The sequence below is a fragment of the Aedes aegypti genome, chromosome 3, assembly GCF_002204515.2.
Source record: "Aedes aegypti strain LVP_AGWG chromosome 3, AaegL5.0 Primary Assembly, whole genome shotgun sequence".
Taxonomy (NCBI): Eukaryota; Metazoa; Arthropoda; class Insecta; order Diptera; family Culicidae; genus Aedes; species Aedes aegypti.
Window position 1 is genome coordinate 369823111 of NC_035109.1, and position 19181 is coordinate 369842291.

The following is a 19181-nucleotide window of genomic DNA, read 5'->3' on the forward strand; positions in this document are numbered from 1 at the left end:
TATAATCTTCTGTATTTACCCCATTTTTGGTGTTTTTTGCAGCAATAAAATTTGCTAAATGCATTTAACTTGTTTTCAAATATCTGGGAGAAAAAATCAGTGCTATAACAACCGTACATGAAATCCACAACATGATTTTTTCGAATACGTGGATTGGCAGAATACCATTACTTGAAGCAATCTTTATTGATGATTGTGGCAGCATAACTTAAAAATCATAAGATGACATACAATCGGCAAACATATGCAGCTGGAATCTTTTTCAGAATTTGAAAAATACTTCAAATTTTATTTTAAAGTGGATTTCAGAAAGGTACTTTGAGGTACTTTTTTGTATGGGCTAGAAGAAGATAGGAGTTTTAATTTTCTTCTGTATTAAAGAGCTTATTGTTCAGAAGCATCTTTTCCTTCAATTTTTAAAATATATCACAGAAAATAAAACGGAATGACTTCTACTTACTTGTTTCAACACGATCCTTAACGACTTTCACTTTGAAAATGTGATAGGTATGGGAATAAAGCGAATTAAAGAGGGATTGGATTGACACAAAAACAATAAATTATATATAACGATGAAACAACTTGTCAACACCTGGTGTTTTGGTTTGTTTTGATAAGCGCACGGACTTTCTAGTATCTGTATTACACGCTCAAAATATATGTCAACATCATGGCCTACTTGATTCTTTCCAATATGAAAGTTGATTTTTTGACTTTTGTCCAAGGGACGAAGCACTGTGGGTCGCGTCGCGTTGATGGCGGGTAACTGGGATGATGATCCACATGGTCTGCTCTATTTGTTCCCGCGCGCGTTTCCTCTCATTCTTGTTCTGCGCACATCTAGCTGCTGCTTCATCATAGACGACTGCGGCGACGAACGAGCCTTTTTGCGTGCTGTTTGTCCAATCAGTCGAGTCCAATAGAGTACCGTGAAACGGGGTATCATTGATCAGTGGGGTAACATTGATCATGATGACCCTCTTCTTCAAAAGTTCGAATAAACATATTTCGTTGAAATATTTTCAATTAATTAATCTCTTTCTTATATTATATTGAAGTTTTTTTTTTTGCAGAAATTGAGTTTTGTTCATGCGTTAGCTTTCAACTTTTCGAAGCAATGATTTGCATGATTACCAATGACATTACCGAAAATGCATGTCTCACATAAGTTCCACAAATAGAACAATTTTTTTCCTCTATTAATGAGATTTTCGGCCCTTGGCCGGTTCATCTCGGAAGAAAATAGAACAAACATGGAAAATATGTTTTTATTTTACTTAGGCGGCATCCACAAATTACGCTCTAGGGGGAGGGGGCGAGTAGGCTCAAGCGTTACGACCTATACAATTTTTTTTAAATATTTTATACAATAAATGGACGCTGCCTTAGTATGGAATTGGCAAAACTATTCCGTTGACACAATGTTCCTGCTATTTTTCTGTTGGTCGGAAACATCGTTTAAAAATACCGTTGGAAATATCGTGAAAAGTTTCAGTTTACGAAGGCCATCTTTGGATTCTGAGATGTTTCATCTTAATATCATTACAAGATATCTATAAACTACAAAACATGGAATGTCTGTGATGCCAAAAAAAAAAAAAAAAAACATTCAGCCTCTTCGGAAGGACATGGTACCAACTTGCTAAAACGCGCCCCAGTGGTCAATTTGACCCAGGATTACGGTAGCGCAGTTGTATGTTAGATGAAAAATGTTTGAACTGATAACGCAAGCTGGTAGTGATGGAGCCCTTTGACAGTATCGGGAACAGAAGCCACCGTAGAGTCGATCTAACACATCGTAATTGGGTGTGAACAATTATTATTGATACAGATACGGGATGGCTGGTCGAGTGGACTATCAGCTGCTCTCAACTTTAGTAGGAAATTCGTTTAAGGGGATTGGGACCGTCACGTCGTTGTCTTCGATGACGATAAGATGCAGTACGCAGTAAATAAGACATCGAGTAGATTTTTTGGTTTGCTGATTGCGAATTGTTCAAATCGATTCTAAGGTTTAGCATGATATTATAGACGACAGAATAGACATTGAGTCATAGCAGAAACCAAATGCTTAGTTTGTTTATCTTCGATTATTCAAAGGTGGTCATAAACAAGACGTTACATCTGTTGTGACTTACACCGTCTTCTGGCGTCGAAGGATTGAATGCAAAATGCTGTCAACTGGATAGCAAGTGTGGTTTGCAGCACTACCGCTTTACAAACAAAACGACCAGACCCTGTCTGAGTGATAACGTGCGACATAGTCAACGAGCACTCGTTCCGGGTATGAAACCTTCCAAAATCGTTTTAAGTTGGTTGATTTACCGGCACACAAAACTAACGCTACATTAATATGAAGCCAATCCCGAGCAGAAAAATATGGCAAACTAATACCTTATCATGGTATATCATTTAATATATTAAGTGCTATTCATAAGGTGGGAATAGAAGGCAAAATTCCAAAATGTAATACCATAAATCTCTATTCATAGCCTCGGTAAAATAACAGTTAATCCTCTAATACCCAACCCCGCCTTTAGACGGGGTACACTTTGGAATTTTGTGTATTTTTTCGTAGCTCGGAAATCAAAATGATTTTATTTTTAGCTTATGCCTTGACTCATAACACGCATATAAGAAAAGTTTTTTATGACTTTTGAAACTTTTTTGTATTTTTAGTAGTTGTTTGAAAAATTGCTTTTGTATATAACCTACAAATGCCTGGGCTTCATTTAACGTGTAATATAAAAAATCTTACCTTTTATATTTTTCTACGATTAACCTATCACAAACGAAGAGCCTGGTGGTATTAAAATCATTCAAACCTGTTTTTCCGTTAGTTACACGGAAAATAAAATACGCGCCGAAAATAAATTATAAATTTAATATTTTTCAAAATACTGTAACAATTAAAATTTTTATTATTGCCAAAAATCAACAACTAGAAAAGTCTGAAAAATGAAAAAAGCTAGGGATGTTCAAAAATAAAAATTATAAAAATCAAAATTTAAAAATTTGTGAATAAAAATAAATAAATGCCCCAAACGTGTTTGTTGACGCACAAAGCGAATAGGCCCTTTGGATAGGTAGGTCTGAATAGATCCACTATAACAACCTGACAGATTGCATTTTCTATAGAGGAGCAGAGAAGAATAGCTCACACGTTTTTGCCACAAACTTTGCAATATAATTAGTTTTTTCCTTATTATTTGAATATAATTAGCCAATAGGCGATGAAATTGTTAGCTAAGTTGCTTCTATTATTAAATTAACCTATTGAGCATTTTATCAGGTAAATATCGATGACATTGAATTCGTTATGTTGAACTAGATGTGGTATACCTAACAAAGTTTACAATTATGTATCAATTTAGAAAGAATCACGTTTATTTGGAAGAAGAGCATATTTGAGTACCCTTACGAAGTTGCGATCAGGTGTTAACCGTGAGTAGCAGTTTGTATTGGCCAAGCAAAATGTCTAAGCATTACATTGAAATACACAGGTATCTACTACAAGCTGTCCTAGCACATATGTGAGGTCGATTTTTACTGCACCACTGTAAAACTTAATTGTAAGTACTAATTATGTTAAAACTACACATTATTAATCGCAATAAAATTTCAGTCGAGTCTCGCTTCGCTCGGACTACGGAAAAGTTTAACAAACTCGAAATTAACGAGTCATGATGAATGCGTCGAATCCTAACCTCACTATGCAGGAAGGCATAAACAGTTGCAAAGGTTGCAACCGTCCGGATAGCGCAGAGGACATGGTTGCCTGCGATAAATGCAATAGACCATTTCCGTCAGATCTAACCCCCAGTTTTTGTATTTTTCTTCGAAAGACAATTATTTTTAATGAATATTAACGCTTTCAGATTTTGTTTATATGCACTCCCGATTTTCTTACAAATTTTTGAAAACATGGATACTCACCACATTTTGAAAAATAATTCGAAATGCGGCACAGTTTGTTCAACCCTATGGGTATCAGCGTGGTGATTTTGCAACAGTTTTTCGATTCCACCCCTGCATTGGGATGCTTGTTTACATTTGCAAACGTCAAATCAGGTGCACGCCCAAACTGACCGTGATCCCGGTCAGGGCGCCCCGAACAGGAGCGCCACCGAAACTACGTATACAAACGTTTTTAAACCAGGTTGTCTTCCTTTAGGAAAATATATTTTCCTCCACAGATTCACAATTCAAAACCACCCCCTAACAACAAATCTCTCATCCACCCAGCAGTTACGGTACCGCTAGTTCTATTAGAGGCTATTTTTTACTATTCATGCCGACAGATAGCCTTAATCTATCTGTTGGCTGCTGCTCCGGAAGATTTCCGCCTTAAGGCAGCAACAGCCGCGCAAGGAAATTTTGAACGGCTGTTGCTGCCTCTAGGTGGGAATCTTCCGGCATATTCAATCCTCGTCGGTACAAAGCAGAGAGATCAGGCATCTGTCGACTACAATCCTTGCGTTACAGAACCGTGTAGCGTTCGCCGGGTGCGGTCATAACCGGCCGAAGCGGTGAAGGTGGTTTCCGCAGTGATTACGGAGACTTCGGGAGCCGTGAAGGGAGTAGGGAGCGAAACCGCAACGGAGCCCATTATGATGAATGAAAACATAAACAAAAATCATCTGGTCATGCCAGCTGATCGTAAATTCACCACAACGTGGTGGCAAAACCATAAGGGAAAAAGGGGTCTACATTTTTTCGAGGTGAAACATATTGTAGGGGACCGAGGGGTGCACTAACGTGCCGCAAGCTTTTCATTGTTTTCTTACAGTTAAAGGCTCCAAAACATATCGATTCCTTAGGAAAGTTTGTTCAGTAAATTGACAGAAAGCATATAAGCCAATAAATTTTTTTCACGGAAATGGTCTATTGTTGGTGGCATTTTAGCTGTGCCGGTGTGCAAGCATCCATATGCAACCGCTCTTGGCGTTGTCCAAACTGTTCTACTTTCTGTGGTACCATTATTTCCGACCACTCGAATGCTTCCAGCGCCCGACTACGATTGAAGCAACTCGAGGAGGCCAAAGCGCTGGAGGACAAAATTCGGAACGAACAAGCAGAAAGGGAACGAGATTTTTTAGCAGCGAAACATCAACTTGAATCGGAGATCGAAGCAAGGCAATCGGTGGGTGGCAGCCTTAGAAGCCACGAAAGTCATTGCAGCCGACGCAGCAGAGTGGGAACTTGGGTGGCAGAGCAGGATTTTACTATAGGTAATCGAGCGATTGAGAATCATCCGTCGGAGACTGGCAAAACCTCTACCCCAATACTTACGGGTCAGGTAGGAACCGGAGCTACGAAGAAAATTCTCCCCCCATCTCAACTGAACGCCCAAGCTCAGCAACAAGAAAACCCCACCGAGGACCAACACTCACGTGTGACCCGCTCAAATGCGCAAGCAAATCCGCTTCCACCCAACACACCGCTGGGCCTACCGAAGCAGCTACTCCCACCAACCAAATCCGCTGGAATACTCGAGTCGTGTTCCCTTGAACCCAACATTCCGTTGTCAGGACCAGTGGACACAATAAATCCGATGACTACCGCGAAAGCGGACGCAGCCCACTGCGCAGTATTGTTGCAGCATCCTCCAGCCGACCCAAAAGATGCGATGGCGTCATATTATCCTGCGTTGCCAGCGCCACCTTCAATGTATTCGTTAGGCGCACTGGCACAGCAACTTCCTCTAAAAACACCATCGAAACTGCCGCAAAGGAACACCACGAAGTCATTTGCTCCACAGTTATCAACTCCTATGTTTCCACCAAGCGACCCTATGCAATGGCGGAATCCACCGCCACCCACGGTGGACCCATCGCGTTCAACGATACCAACGTTTGTCGCTCCCACGCAACCTGATATAACGGAACGTACAGTGGATCCCATGGAGCGAACCGGCCATGTAGAACAAGCTCCTCCCTTGCTTAATCCCTCGGCTCCAGTAATCCGAGAAGCTTCCGATGAAGAACACGGACCCACATTTCGACACAGGATGCCTCAACAACCGACTTCACAAAATAGCGCACGGGGCGATCCAGCGCACAGTGCTTCGTCCCTTGGACAAAAGTCAAAAAATCAACTTTCATATTGGAAAGAATCAAGTAGGCCATGATGTTGACATATATTTTGAGCGTGTAATACAGATACTAGAAAGTCCGTGCGCTTATCAAAACAAACCAAAACACCAGGTGTTGACAAGTTGTTTCATCGTTATATATAATTTATTGTTTTTGTGTCAATCCAATCCCTCTTTAATTCGCTTTATTCCCATACCTATCACATTTTCAAAGTGAAAGTCGTTAAGGATCGTGTTGAAACAAGTAAGTAGAAGTCATTCCGTTTTATTTTCTGTGATATATTTTAAAAATTGAAGGAAAAGATGCTTCTGAACAATAAGCTCTTTAATACAGAAGAAAATTAAAACTCCTATCTTCTTCTAGCCCATACAAAAAAGTACCTCAAAGTACCTTTCTGAAATCCACTTTAAAATAAAATTTGAAGTATTTTTCAAATTCTGAAAAAGATTCCAGCTGCATATGTTTGCCGATTGTATGTCATCTTATGATTTTTAAGTTATGCTGCCACAATCATCAATAAAGATTGCTTCAAGTAATGGTATTCTGCCAATCCACGTATTCGAAAAAATCATGTTGTGGATTTCATGTACGGTTGTTATAGCACTGATTTTTTCTCCCAGATATTTGAAAACAAGTTAAATGCATTTAGCAAATTTTATTGCTGCAAAAAACACCAAAAATGGGGTAAATACAGAAGATTATACGATATTTTTGTGAAGCAAAACTCCGACTGATTAGCAAAGCCAGTTTTGCTTCCACGCCAACAGAAAATTGGCGATGCAGAGTTTTCCTATTCGGCTGTAAAGGCTGGCATGGGAAGGCCTTTCATACCGTTCAATGAATGTTCAAGAAAAACCTATATATATCTTATCAACAATAATGAACCTGAAGAGCTCGCGTTCGTAGCCTATGTATCAAATTGTTTCTAATAATCATCAAACAGAAACCCACGACATTTCAACTATCTTTGTAGAAAAAAAGATAATGATTCGATTGATATGTTTTTGGATGATTAATAGCTGGTAAATGAATTGTATTTTTAATAAAAATAAATTTTATATAACCTTTTTTATTGGGTTTGATTTTAGTCGTTGGAATAACCCCTGCTTTAATATGTTTTTTAAAATTTGGTTATTGAGACACTTTTACATTTACGCATACCACATACATCGTTTATGCAAACGACTCAAGCATGTTTTCATGCGTTTTTATTTTAAACATTTATTTAAAATCGAGCACTGTTCTATGGTGTCAAATGTAAAACGAGACGTATAAGCCACTTATGCCATTACTGATGTAATATGTGTCATTCATGCCAATAATGAGATTTTTTGTGTATAACGACTTTCTTCTCAACTTCGTAGGGCAAAACCGCATTAAACATCCAGTTCTGACTTTTGTCCCCAAGTGCCATACGTTCGAAGCACTGTGCAGCGTACCTATGGTACCAACAACCGATGCCACCCTATTGGCAGCAACCATACTGGCAGCAACAGCACTCGGTACAGGGTTCATTCGGAGGATTGATAAATCCGCAACAATTAGCTGCTCGTCATGTGGTCTCGCGGGAATTACCAAAGTTTTCCGGGGATCCTTTAGAGTGGCCCATGTTTTTGAGCGCATTTGAATCCACCACGGTGATGTGTGGAATACAACCGGACGAAAATCTCGCTAGGTTGCAGAAATGTTTGGTCGGAAAGGCAAGGGAAAAAGTGCACAGCATTTTGACTCTACCGGAGGCAGTTCCTGAAATAATCAAAACACTGCGTGAGGAATGTGGCCGACCAGACCAGCTGGTTCATTGTTTGATGCGTAAAATCAGAAATGCTTCAGCTCCGAACGTTAATAAATTAGACACGTTAGTCACGTTCGGGCGTGAGGTGCGAAATCTCGTCACCTACATAGAAGCCGCCAAATTGCAAGCGCACCTGTCCAACCCCATGCTTCTATCGGAACTGGTCAGCAAACTTCCTCCAAGCATTCGATTGGATTGGGATTTACACACCCAGCGAATTCCCGACGTTACGTTGAAGGCGTTCAGCGATTTCGTATCATCGATTAAGGCAGCTGCTTGTCAAGTTACCATGCCATTCGATTCCAACTCTCAAGATGACATGAATCGCTCTGGAAGGAAAAAAGAGAAAAGCGGGTACGTCAATCCACATTCAGCCGAAGTGAACATCAGAGATGGTGCCTCGTCCACAAAACCGCAGAAGCAACATAAGCCATGCCTAATGTGTCATCGTGGCGACCATAAGATTAGAAACTGTAACCAATTTAGTTCCCTGACGATTACTGAACGGTGGAATTTAGTAGAGCAGCAAAACATGTGCCAGCGGTGTCTGACCTGTCATGGGAAATGGCCGTGTAGAACCTCGCAGCCGTGTGGTATGGACGGCTGTGAAGATATGCATCATAAGCTGTTACATCCCGGAAAGCCCCAATCGGTCGCTTCGAGGCCTAAAGGAACTAGCGTATCACGAATCGTCACCACTCACCGCAGCAAGCCACATGATACTCTTTTTTAGATACTACCCGTGACGTTGTCGCATAATGGAAAATCGGTTTCGACATTCGCCTTTCTAGATGATGGTTCGAACGTCACGCTTCTTGAAAACAGTATAGCGAACATGCTTGACTTGGAGGGAGAAGAAAGTTTGCTGTGTCTGCAATGGACAAGTAATGTCACTAGAAAAGAATCCGTATCGAAAAGAGTGCAAGTTGGCATATCCCAAGGTGTCGGAAAAACTCAACATGTGTTGTCACAAGTACAAACTGTTGACGATCTCAGCCTGCCTCGACAGAGCTTGGACTACGCAGAAATTAGTGGCAAATTTCCGCATCTACGTGGGCTACCGATCCAGAGTTATACGGAAGCAGTTCCAAAGATTTTGATTGGTGCTGATAATGCTCGGTTGAAGCTACCCTTGAACAAGCGAGAGAGACGAGACGAAGAGCCAGTGGCTGTCAAAACGAGACTGGGTTGGACGATATTCGGTGGACGGCGAGCAACCGACACATGTGCGATGGTTCACGTTTGTGACTGTTCTGTGGATCAACGGCTTCATGAGCTGGTAAGAGATTATTTTGAAATGGATCAGCTGGGTATAACGGTCACTTCAATATTGGAATCCGAGGAAGACAGGCGTGCACGACGGATCCTGGAAGATACTACTCGGCGTACGGAATCAGGTTGGTTTGAAACCGGATTATTATGGAAGCACGATGAGGTGAAATTTCCCGAAAGCTATGCGATGGCGGAACGGAGGCTCAAATGTCTTGAACGTCGGCTGCAATCGGATCCAGAGTTTCGAAAGAACGTGGAAGCTCAGATTGACGAGTATCAGGAACAAGGGTATGCTCACAAGGCCACTGACGAAGAGCTTCGAAGCTCTGATCCAAATCGCGTGTGGTATTTACCGCTGGGGATCGTTCGAAATCCACATAAACCCCATAAGGTGCGCATTGTATGGGATGCGGCAGCTCACGTCAAAGGAGTTTCTTTGAACTCCATGCTCTTAACCGGACCCGATTTGTTGACTCCGCTTATGTCAGTTCTTTGTCGATTCCGCCAAAGACAGTATGCTATAACAGGCGATATAAAGCAGATGTTCCATCAGCTACGGATTAAAAAGGAGGACAGACAGTCGCAGAGATTTCTGTGGCGTGCAAAACCCGAGTCAACCCCGGATGTGTATGTCATGGACGTGGCTACATTCGGGGCCACCTGTTCACCGTGCTCAGCCCAATATGCTAAAAATTTAAATGCTGCCCAGTATGAAGCACAGTATCCGGAGGCTGCACGAGCAATTATGCAAAACACTTACGTGGACGACTACTTAGACAGCCGAGACACCGTTGAAGAAGCTAGTGAATTGGCAGTACAAGTTCGTGAGGTCCACAGTAAAGCCGGATTCGAAATCCGGAATTGGCTCTCCAATGACCGGAAGATTCTTCAGCGAATCGGAGTTGAAAATAGCCAAGATGTCTGCCCAGCAGTAAAAAGCTTCACCGCAGAAAAGACGACGATTGCAGCCCGCGTCTTGGGAATGATGTGGGAACCGAATGAGGACCTATTCGTGTTTACCATTCAATTTCATGCAGATTTGCTTCCTCTACTTGCTGGTGAAATTGTACCTTCTAAACGGCAAGTTTTGCGTGTGGTCATGAGCCTTTTTGACCCTCTAGGTCTTATTGCTTCATTTACGGTCCATGGAAAAATACTTATCCAGAATATCTGGAGATCAGGCGTCGGATGGGATGATCCCATTATCAACAGGGACTTCATGGACTGGAAAAGGTGGATAAGCTTATTGCCAGAACTAGAACGAGTGCACATTCCGAGATGTTACTTCCCAAACTACGAGCGAGAAAGCTACGGTTCACTACAGCTACACGTTTTTGTGGACGCAAGTGAACTTGCGTACTGTAGTGTGGCATATTTTCGCATAATCGACCGCGGGCAACCTCGATGCGCCCTGGTAGCTGCAAAAGCTAAAGTAACTCCTCTGCGACCACAATCAATTCCCCGAAACGAGTTGAATGCAGGCGTAATTGGGGTGCGGCTAATGAAAAGCGTTATGGACAATCACTCGCTGCAAATTACAAAGCGGTATTTTCATACTGATTCCACTGTATTACTGGCTTGGCTGCGGGCGGATCCTCGTAAGTATCGTCCATATGTGCAGTTTAGGACTACTGAAATCCTGGCGGAGACATCATTAGAGGAATGGCGCTGGGTACCCACCCGGCTAAACATCGCAGATGAGGCAACCAAAAGGGGCAGCGGTCCCAGTTTTGATGGACGGAGCAATTGGTATCGCGGGCCAGATTTCCTCTGGCAACCGGAATGCGAATGGCCTGTAAGGAAAGGTATAGTAGATGAACCAATGGAAGAATTGAGAACAACGAACGTACACCGAGAAGCAGCGACGACCAACGTAATTGATTTCAGCAAGTTTTCACGTTGGGAGGATTTGGTCAAATCTCTAGCCTATGTATACCATTTCGTCAACCGTTCTAAGAAACAACGTGTTCCAACGAAATCCCGCCTTGTGACACTGGTACGTCTAGACTACGTAGCGGCAGAAAATGGATTGTGGCGAATAGTACAAGCGAAAGAATTCGGAGAGGAGATAGCAGCATTAAAAAATGTGAAATTACCTGTAAAAACAGGTCGCATAATGAAGTCCAGTCCATTGGCGAAACTGTCGGCATTCCTAGATGAACAGAATGTTCTGAGAATGGAAAGTAGGATCGACCCAAAAGCCGCATATTACCCATACAATTTTCGAAATCCAATAATTGTACCTAAACAACATCGTGCCTCTGAGCTACTGATACTCCACTTCCATGGAAGATATGGTCACGCCAATGCTGAGACCGTTATAAACGAACTGCGACAGACCTACTATATTCCTAAGATCCGCTCAGTAGTAAAGAAGGTCATCAAACAGTGTATGTGGTGTCGTGTATATAAAGCAAAGCCGGACACACCAAGAATGGCACCGTTGCCACAGCCACGTGTAATACCATTTGTGCGTCCATTTACGCACACAGGTATTGACTATTTTGGACCACTGCTAGTGAAGCAGGGGCGTAGCAACGTTAAAAGATGGGTTGCGATTTTTACATGCCTTACCGTTAGGGCGGTGCATTCATTGACAATCCAGTCCTGCAAAATGGCCATTCGGCGATTTGTCGATAAACGGGGAGCACCGCAGAATATCTTCAGTGACAACGGTACCTATTTTCGTGGAGCCGCCAGAGAACTAGCTGCTGAAATCAAATCGATTCATCTGGCCATTGCGGGCACCTTTACTAACGCTGAAACAGAATGGCATTTCAACCCACCATCTGCTCCACACATGGGAGGTGTGTGGGAAAGAAAAGTTCGCTCTGTGAAAGATGCCTTCAAGGTTCTAGCGCATCGTGAAAAGTTAGACGATGAAGGATTTCTTACCTTGCTTGCAGAAGCCTCAATGATCGTCAATTCACGTCCCCTTACCTTTGTGCCGTTGGAATTTCCTGGTCAAGAAGTATTGACGCCGAATAGTTTCCTATTGATGAGTTCCAGTGGCAATAACAGCAGTATTTCGCGTATCCCTATCAACCAAACGGTTTCGTTGCGTACCAACTGGGGAATAATGCAGCATCTGCTGAATCAATTCTGGCAAAGCTGGATAAAATCCTATCTCCCTACCATCGCAAGAAGAACGAAATGGTTCACAGATGTACGACCACTTCAAGAATGCGATCTCGTAATTATCGTCGACGAAAGTGTACGAAATGGTTGGCTTCGTGGACGAATTATCAGGACTTATCCAGGTGTCGATGGACAAATACGCAAGGTAGACATCCATACCGGCTCAGGAACATTTCAACGACCAACGGTTAAAGTGGCTCTCTTAGATGTGCTAGAAGATAGTAAGGCCGACGACAAGTTAGGCCTCACGGGTCGGGGTGTTGACGCACAAAGCGAATAGGCCCTTTGGATAGGTAGGTCTGAATAGATCCACTATAACAACCTGACAGATTGCATTTTCTATAGAGGAGCAGAGAAGAATAGCTCACACGTTTTTGCCACAAACTTTGCAATATAATTAGTTTTTTCCTTATTATTTGAATATAATTAGCCAATAGGCGATGAAATTGTTAGCTAAGTTGCTTCTATTATTAAATTAACCTATTGAGCATTTTATCAGGTAAATATCGATGACATTGAATTCGTTATGTTGAACTAGATGTGGTATACCTAACAAAGTTTACAATTATGTATCAATTTAGAAAGAATCACGTTTATTTGGAAGAAGAGCATATTTGAGTACCCTTACGAAGTTGCGATCAGGTGTTAACCGTGAGTAGCAGTTTGTATTGGCCAAGCAAAATGTCTAAGCATTACATTGAAATACACAGTTATCTACTACAAGCTGTCCTAGCACTAGCTGTCCTAGGTCGATTTTTACTGCACCACTGTAAAACTTAATTGTAAGTACTAATTATGTTAAAACTACACATTATTAATCGCAATAAAATTTCAGTCGAGTCTCGCTTCGCTCGGACTACGGAAAAGTTTAACAGTGTTTAGAACGATTTTAGATAACGAAAAATAATACTTAAATCGAAATTAAAAATTTGGGTATTAGAGGGTTAAGTAAATACGTACTTTTAAACTAAGAGAATAACATAAAATTATAAACTGTTTTCAATGGGTCTTAACTTTCAATCTTCTTTGATCTTAAAACTTATCGAAAAGAATAGCTTTTAATCCGCTATTTTTTAAGGATACCATATAATGTTCTTGATCAGGTCACCATAGTTATCCATATATAAACATCTCGAAAATAAGTCGAGGTACCATAGCTCAACCTGGTATCACTGGTAGGGGGCTTATTTCGCCGGTTGTCCACTGTGTATTTGCTTACAAACTTGCAACTGCTGGGGTTCGGTTGGATTTGCTGCTTTCCTTACCACAAGAATGTGTAACTTGATACCTCGTACTTTGATGCACCTTGAGGCAACATTTGTATCGATTAGAGGGGCATCATGCGGGAATAGGGCGGTTCAAGATTTAAAAATGTTTGAAAATACAATCTCCCATATCTTTCTTACCATCCTTAGCATAAAAATAGTGTTCTGTGAAATTTTTCAGCATTCTAGGTGGTGATTTAAACGTGGCCCCGAGACAAAGTAGGTTTATATGGAAATTACTATGGAGAAATTTTGAGACATGTTCCAAACACGCTAGTACTGTAATGTAAGTACAAACTTATTATCCCATAGTAAAAACTAATTCTTTAAACCATAATAAAGGAATTTGCTGAAGAGAGAAATTCAATCCGACGAATAGCAGAAGAGATATTCATGAGTTTGTTTGCTATTATTTAGGTTAATATGGGATTATAGCCCTGCAAACATGTACAAAAATCCCAAACAAAATTTGCTCAAAAGGAATTTGTTTCTTCAGCAACATCCTTCTTTAAGGTATAAAGTATGAGTTTTTAATATGGGATGATAAGTTTCTACTTACATTATAGTACTAGCGTGTTTGAAACATTTCTTAAAATTTCTCCATAGTAATTTCCGTACAAAGTGGGCCGAAGGGTCTCAGACTTTCATGAAACTTTTTCCACAGGCAGGGCTCATCAATATATGAATAAAATAATTGAGAAAAATTCAGGGTCACTTATTTTCTCGGAAAACTCAGTTGGATTTTTTTTGTTTTCCTCTGACACTACTTACTTTGAAAAAACATCTGGTCAACACTGGCCATCAGCCAGTGTTGTTCAGACTCATTTCCCCGAAAATATCATTTTCCGAACTACGAAGCCACGAACTACTACAACCAGTGTTGACCAGACTCATTTCCCCGAAATTCGAATTGTGAAGCCATGAACTGTTATAACTGTGCGTTGTATTCCTGATGTGGAGTGGGAGGTGTTTGGGCTTGAGTGTTGCACATTTGATCCAACAGTTTCGATCTCGGTGGGCCGCAATTCAAGTTTCGGTGAAATGAGTCGCACTCACTCACTCACTCATTTCATTTCACCGAAACTTGAATTGTGGCTCTCTGGGATCAAAATTGATCGATTTTATGTGCAGTACTCAAGCTTAACCATCTGCTTTTCTATCTTAGGAGGATAGAGCATGGTTGTAGTAGTTAGTGGCTTCGTAGTTCGGAAAATGTTATTTTCGGGGAAATGAGTCTGAACAACACTGCTGATGGCATCATCATTTGGACGTAGTTCTGTTTGTGAATTGTTACTAGCATCTTCAGCGCCGAATTGTTTTTTTCACCTCATTCCTTTTGGCAGCAAACTCCAGCGCTATTTGTTCAGCAGCTTTCTTAAAGGCTTCTCTAGCTTCCGCCAACTCTCGCTGGTATTCCTCTTCTAATCGCCTTGCTTTTTTCTCATATTCCTGGCGCCATAGTCTTCCCTGCTCCTCCAACAATTTGAGGCTACGTATTGTGGTTTCCACAACAAACTATTCAGCAGATGATAAAATCATTGAAGTTTGTTGGGGGAGACACCTGCTCAACGGAAAAGCTGCTATCAATAGGTGTTTCTTCCGTGCAAAGGTGTCTCCCCCAACAAACTTCAATGCTTTTAGTGTATACATATCCGTTGTTTACAATGGTTTAAACTCCCACCGACAGATATTGACAATTCGAGTGACAATTAGAAGTTCGGCAGTCAAAACTTCGGCGAAGTTCGGCGTCGGCATTCCAATTTGGTGCTTTGCCGATGCATAAGGATTGCCTTTGTCGGCGTAGCACTTCGGTAGAATGCCGACGCCGAACTTCGGCGAACTTTTGTCGGTGATATTTCATTTCTCTTATGAACTTCGGTCTAAAGTTAATCTGGATGCACAATACTATTTGCTGCAAATTCTTCACCTCAACCTGGGTGCTGCGGTCTGACTCAATTTGCTTGTCAAGCGGGAGCCTGATTGCCGGAGCCAAACATTCCAGATTGTGGTTATGTTACTTGTGAGAGAATCATGTGATCTCGTGAGAAAGTATTGTAATCTCTGAGATAAAGTGTACCTAATATTCACACAAGGATAAATACTTGACACTCCATGCGCAACATTTTGTCGGTTGAGTATTTCTTCTCCTTTTGGCTTTTGGCCACCCAAATAATCTTTAAAATTGAAGCGTTCGAGATACTGACGCTATCGGTGTTTCCGAAATTGATTAATCAGAATCGTCGTTTTCGATGTTATTCGGTTGGTGCTAGAAATCGAGTTTATACATCTTATTAGCCCACCTTCTTGATTGAGGGGGTATGCTACGGCCGGAATAATAAAACCATCGACATGATCCTTTCAATTGCTCCTCCGGCAACTTTTGAACGAACTCAGCGTTGTAATCCAAAGGCACAGTCACATAAAAATGGAATAGATCCACGAACTTCTAGCAGACCTACTATTAGCCGATTTCACAATGAGAAAGTCATTCGAGCTAGGACGCATTCAAGCTCTCCAGAGAGAGATCAGAGAGCGAAATTTGATAAACAGAGAACTCAGAGTGACGTTTGAGGGACTAATACGACAAACTCAATTCTTCACAAGAAGCATGTTTCAAGATTTGCTTGAAAATAAAAAGGGATTCAATTCGCAGCACCCAGACCTCAACTATCTGCCCATTATTGTTCAGTGTTGCCAGTTTCACAGAAAATTTCACCACAACACATACCATGAAACTTTTTCTTCTGTTAAATATCCTATCGAAGCAGGCATCAACTATATCACTAATAAACTCATGTTAAATATTAAACTTAAAAAAAAAAAACAATTATAGTATAAACACCGGTTTGTGTGAAGTTTATGGCTAGGTTTATGGATGGTTTTAAAATTGACACCAAGCATATCTTTCCATCCGAATGGATTTAAAAGTAAAAATCGGAACAAAATTGAAATTTTATTGACAACAACTTCAAAGGACTCGTGGATGTATGTATAATGTCTAGTTGTATTACATCGAGGGTGCATTGTAACGAGATTTGACTGAATATATATCTTACATATCGCTGTCTGCCAATTTGGAAAACAATGACCATAAACTAGTACGTTACGTTATCGAAGGGTTCCGGACGATTTGCAATATAATCGCACTTGAAGAACATCAAAACATATAAGGTGAAAACAGTAAATTAACAGTAAAATTAAACAGTAAATTGATTGGGTTGAAAAGATTGAACTCGAAGAACATACCCAAGTAACCAAATAGCACTTTAATTCGCCCTCCGTGCTAGCATAGGGCTATTACAGAGCTGATATAACAAAGCCGTATAACAGCTCTAAAAGCCCAAAAAGCCGAATTAGCGGGCTAGTGGTTACTTGGGTAGTCCCTGTGCCAAATATTATTGTTGTTTTTGGCTATGTAAATTTAGCAAATAAATCGCCATAAAAGCTGGTAAACTTGCGTGCAAGTTGTCTAGAATCTTAAGAACTAGCTATGTTATTTTTGAAAACGGCAATGGATTAGGTAACCCTAGATAAAAAAAAGGCTTAGTGCTTGATACAACAGAGGTTCCACAGTGTTATATACACACTTAAATCAGAATGCCGAAATCAGCTGTGCGAATCTCGGTTAAAGTTCGTTTGCTGACATCTCAGCAAAACTGACGTTTGATGTCAGCGGCACCCGAAGGTGCTGCTATAAACAAACTAGATTTTTTGCTGAAATATCAGTTAAAATTCAGTTGCTGACCGCTCGGCTGTGCGGATCTCGGTAAAAGAATGAAAATTAGCCGAGCTCAACTGAGTGTGTATATTGTTGGCTATATTGAACCATAAAAATCGAGGTTTGATCGAGGTTAGAGATTAAAATGTTTTAGGTAAGGACGGTTGATCATCTTTTCCTAGACATCAACTGCATTACATTCTAAAAAATTACCTGTATGGACATAAAAAGAACGGATTTTGAGGGAAAACGAGACGACCGGCTTAAAATTATACTGAAAATATTTTCCTAACCAAAGCAAACATTTTTGCGCTTAAATTGCAGTTTTAAATGCTTCTATAACTTTTTTCATCTGTCGCAAAATAATTGTGGACTGCGTAGAAGGATTTCCAATGGCATGTCAATTTCAATAACCGAAATATCGTCGAAATGATTGAAAATTATGTAGAATGAAATCTCAAATTCGTATGTTCCTATTGAAACTTAGCTCAAACTCTCATGATGAGAATAAATAACAAATGCGTTCAATAAACTTCTCGGTAACAAAATTGTTCTGATTATATGCTGATATTTCAGTTTAGCTCATACCGAGATTTTCAGTTAAACGTACAAAAAAAAAGCTTTTTCGTAAACCAAGTTTATCAGTTGATTGATTGCCGAGCGGTCGGCTGTGTGGTTCTCGGTTTCCAAAAGCCGAACTTCGGCATAATATTCTAAGTATGAGCGTCCGAGACTCCACAGTTTTTCCATCGTTACTGGTGGTTGATCTGTTCTCTGATTCGCTAATGGTTTGGTGTGAACCAAGTGTGGACACTACATTATCTTATTCAGCTATGGCAGATTATGCACAAATACGGTTTCCCGGACAAATTGATAAGATTGATCAAGGCGACGATGAAGCGAGCGATGTGGGTTACGGAAAGGTTGTGGCTCCCTACCTCGAGTTCATATTAATGGTGATGGAATCGAGGTGGTCGGAGAATTCGTGTACTTGGGTTGCTGGAAACGATGCCTATTTTGGACTACGTAGAACTCTTCGATCGAGCTAAGTTCGCCATCGCACGAAGTTTACCATCTACAAGACGCTGACTAGACCGGACCTCTATGGGATCGAAACATGGACCCTACGTGCAGAGGATCCAAGCGCCCTTGGTGTTTTTGCGGACCATCTATGGCAGAGTGTAGATAGAAGACAGAACATGAAGAAGGCGGATGAACCATGAATTGCACCAGCTGGTGGGAGTCCATCTGAATGTCGGATAACAACACGGTGAAAATGGTTCTCGAAAGTAATCCGACCAGCACAAGACGATGTTTCTCTCAGTGAGCAAGATGGGTCGACCGAACTGAAGACGATCTGCGGAACCTTTGCAGAATGCGTGGCTGGCGACGGGCAGCCCCAGACCGAGTCGAATGAAGACGTTTCCTACGTACAGCAGAGGCAGCTTCAAAGTGTTTTTTCCACGTGGCAGCTATCATGGTTCTGTCTATCAGCAAGTATAGGTGAGATCATTGCACAAGACTAATCGGCGCTGTTTATGTCCGCACGGCTTCACTAGTTTCGTAAAATCTCCGCTTATCATTTTGTTTCACATTGTTCTGCGCCTCACAAATGACATCTTTTTCATACGTCCTGATCCTTCCTTTCCATGCTGCATCTGTCCCGTGTGGTAATAACCAGTCCTCGAGAAGATGTGTCCTTACTCCTATAGTTTCTGGGAGACCGTCTTGATATTTTTATCCGATTCAGTGGACAAGAGCTTCAGCATACTCTGAAATTTCTTGACTTATCATTTAGGAATCAGTCTTCCGCAATGATCTACGCCTTTTTGTTCGTCGTAACCCATTTTGCTATGATCCTTTTTTAACTTTCATGTACAGTGAGGCAAAAATACTTA

At 41.1% G+C, this 19181-nt stretch overlaps 1 long non-coding RNA gene across 1 annotated transcript; it reads right to left on the bottom strand.

The window, feature by feature from the left end:
• Window positions 1–746: 746 nt before the first annotated feature.
• Window positions 747–15539, bottom strand: LOC110678153. The gene is made up of 3 exons (XR_002501460.1): window positions 15229–15539; window positions 14892–15080; window positions 747–894 (listed from the first exon to the last, which is right to left on the bottom strand). It is a non-coding gene; the product is annotated as an uncharacterized LOC110678153 (long non-coding RNA).
• Window positions 15540–19181: the final 3642 nt, after the last annotated feature.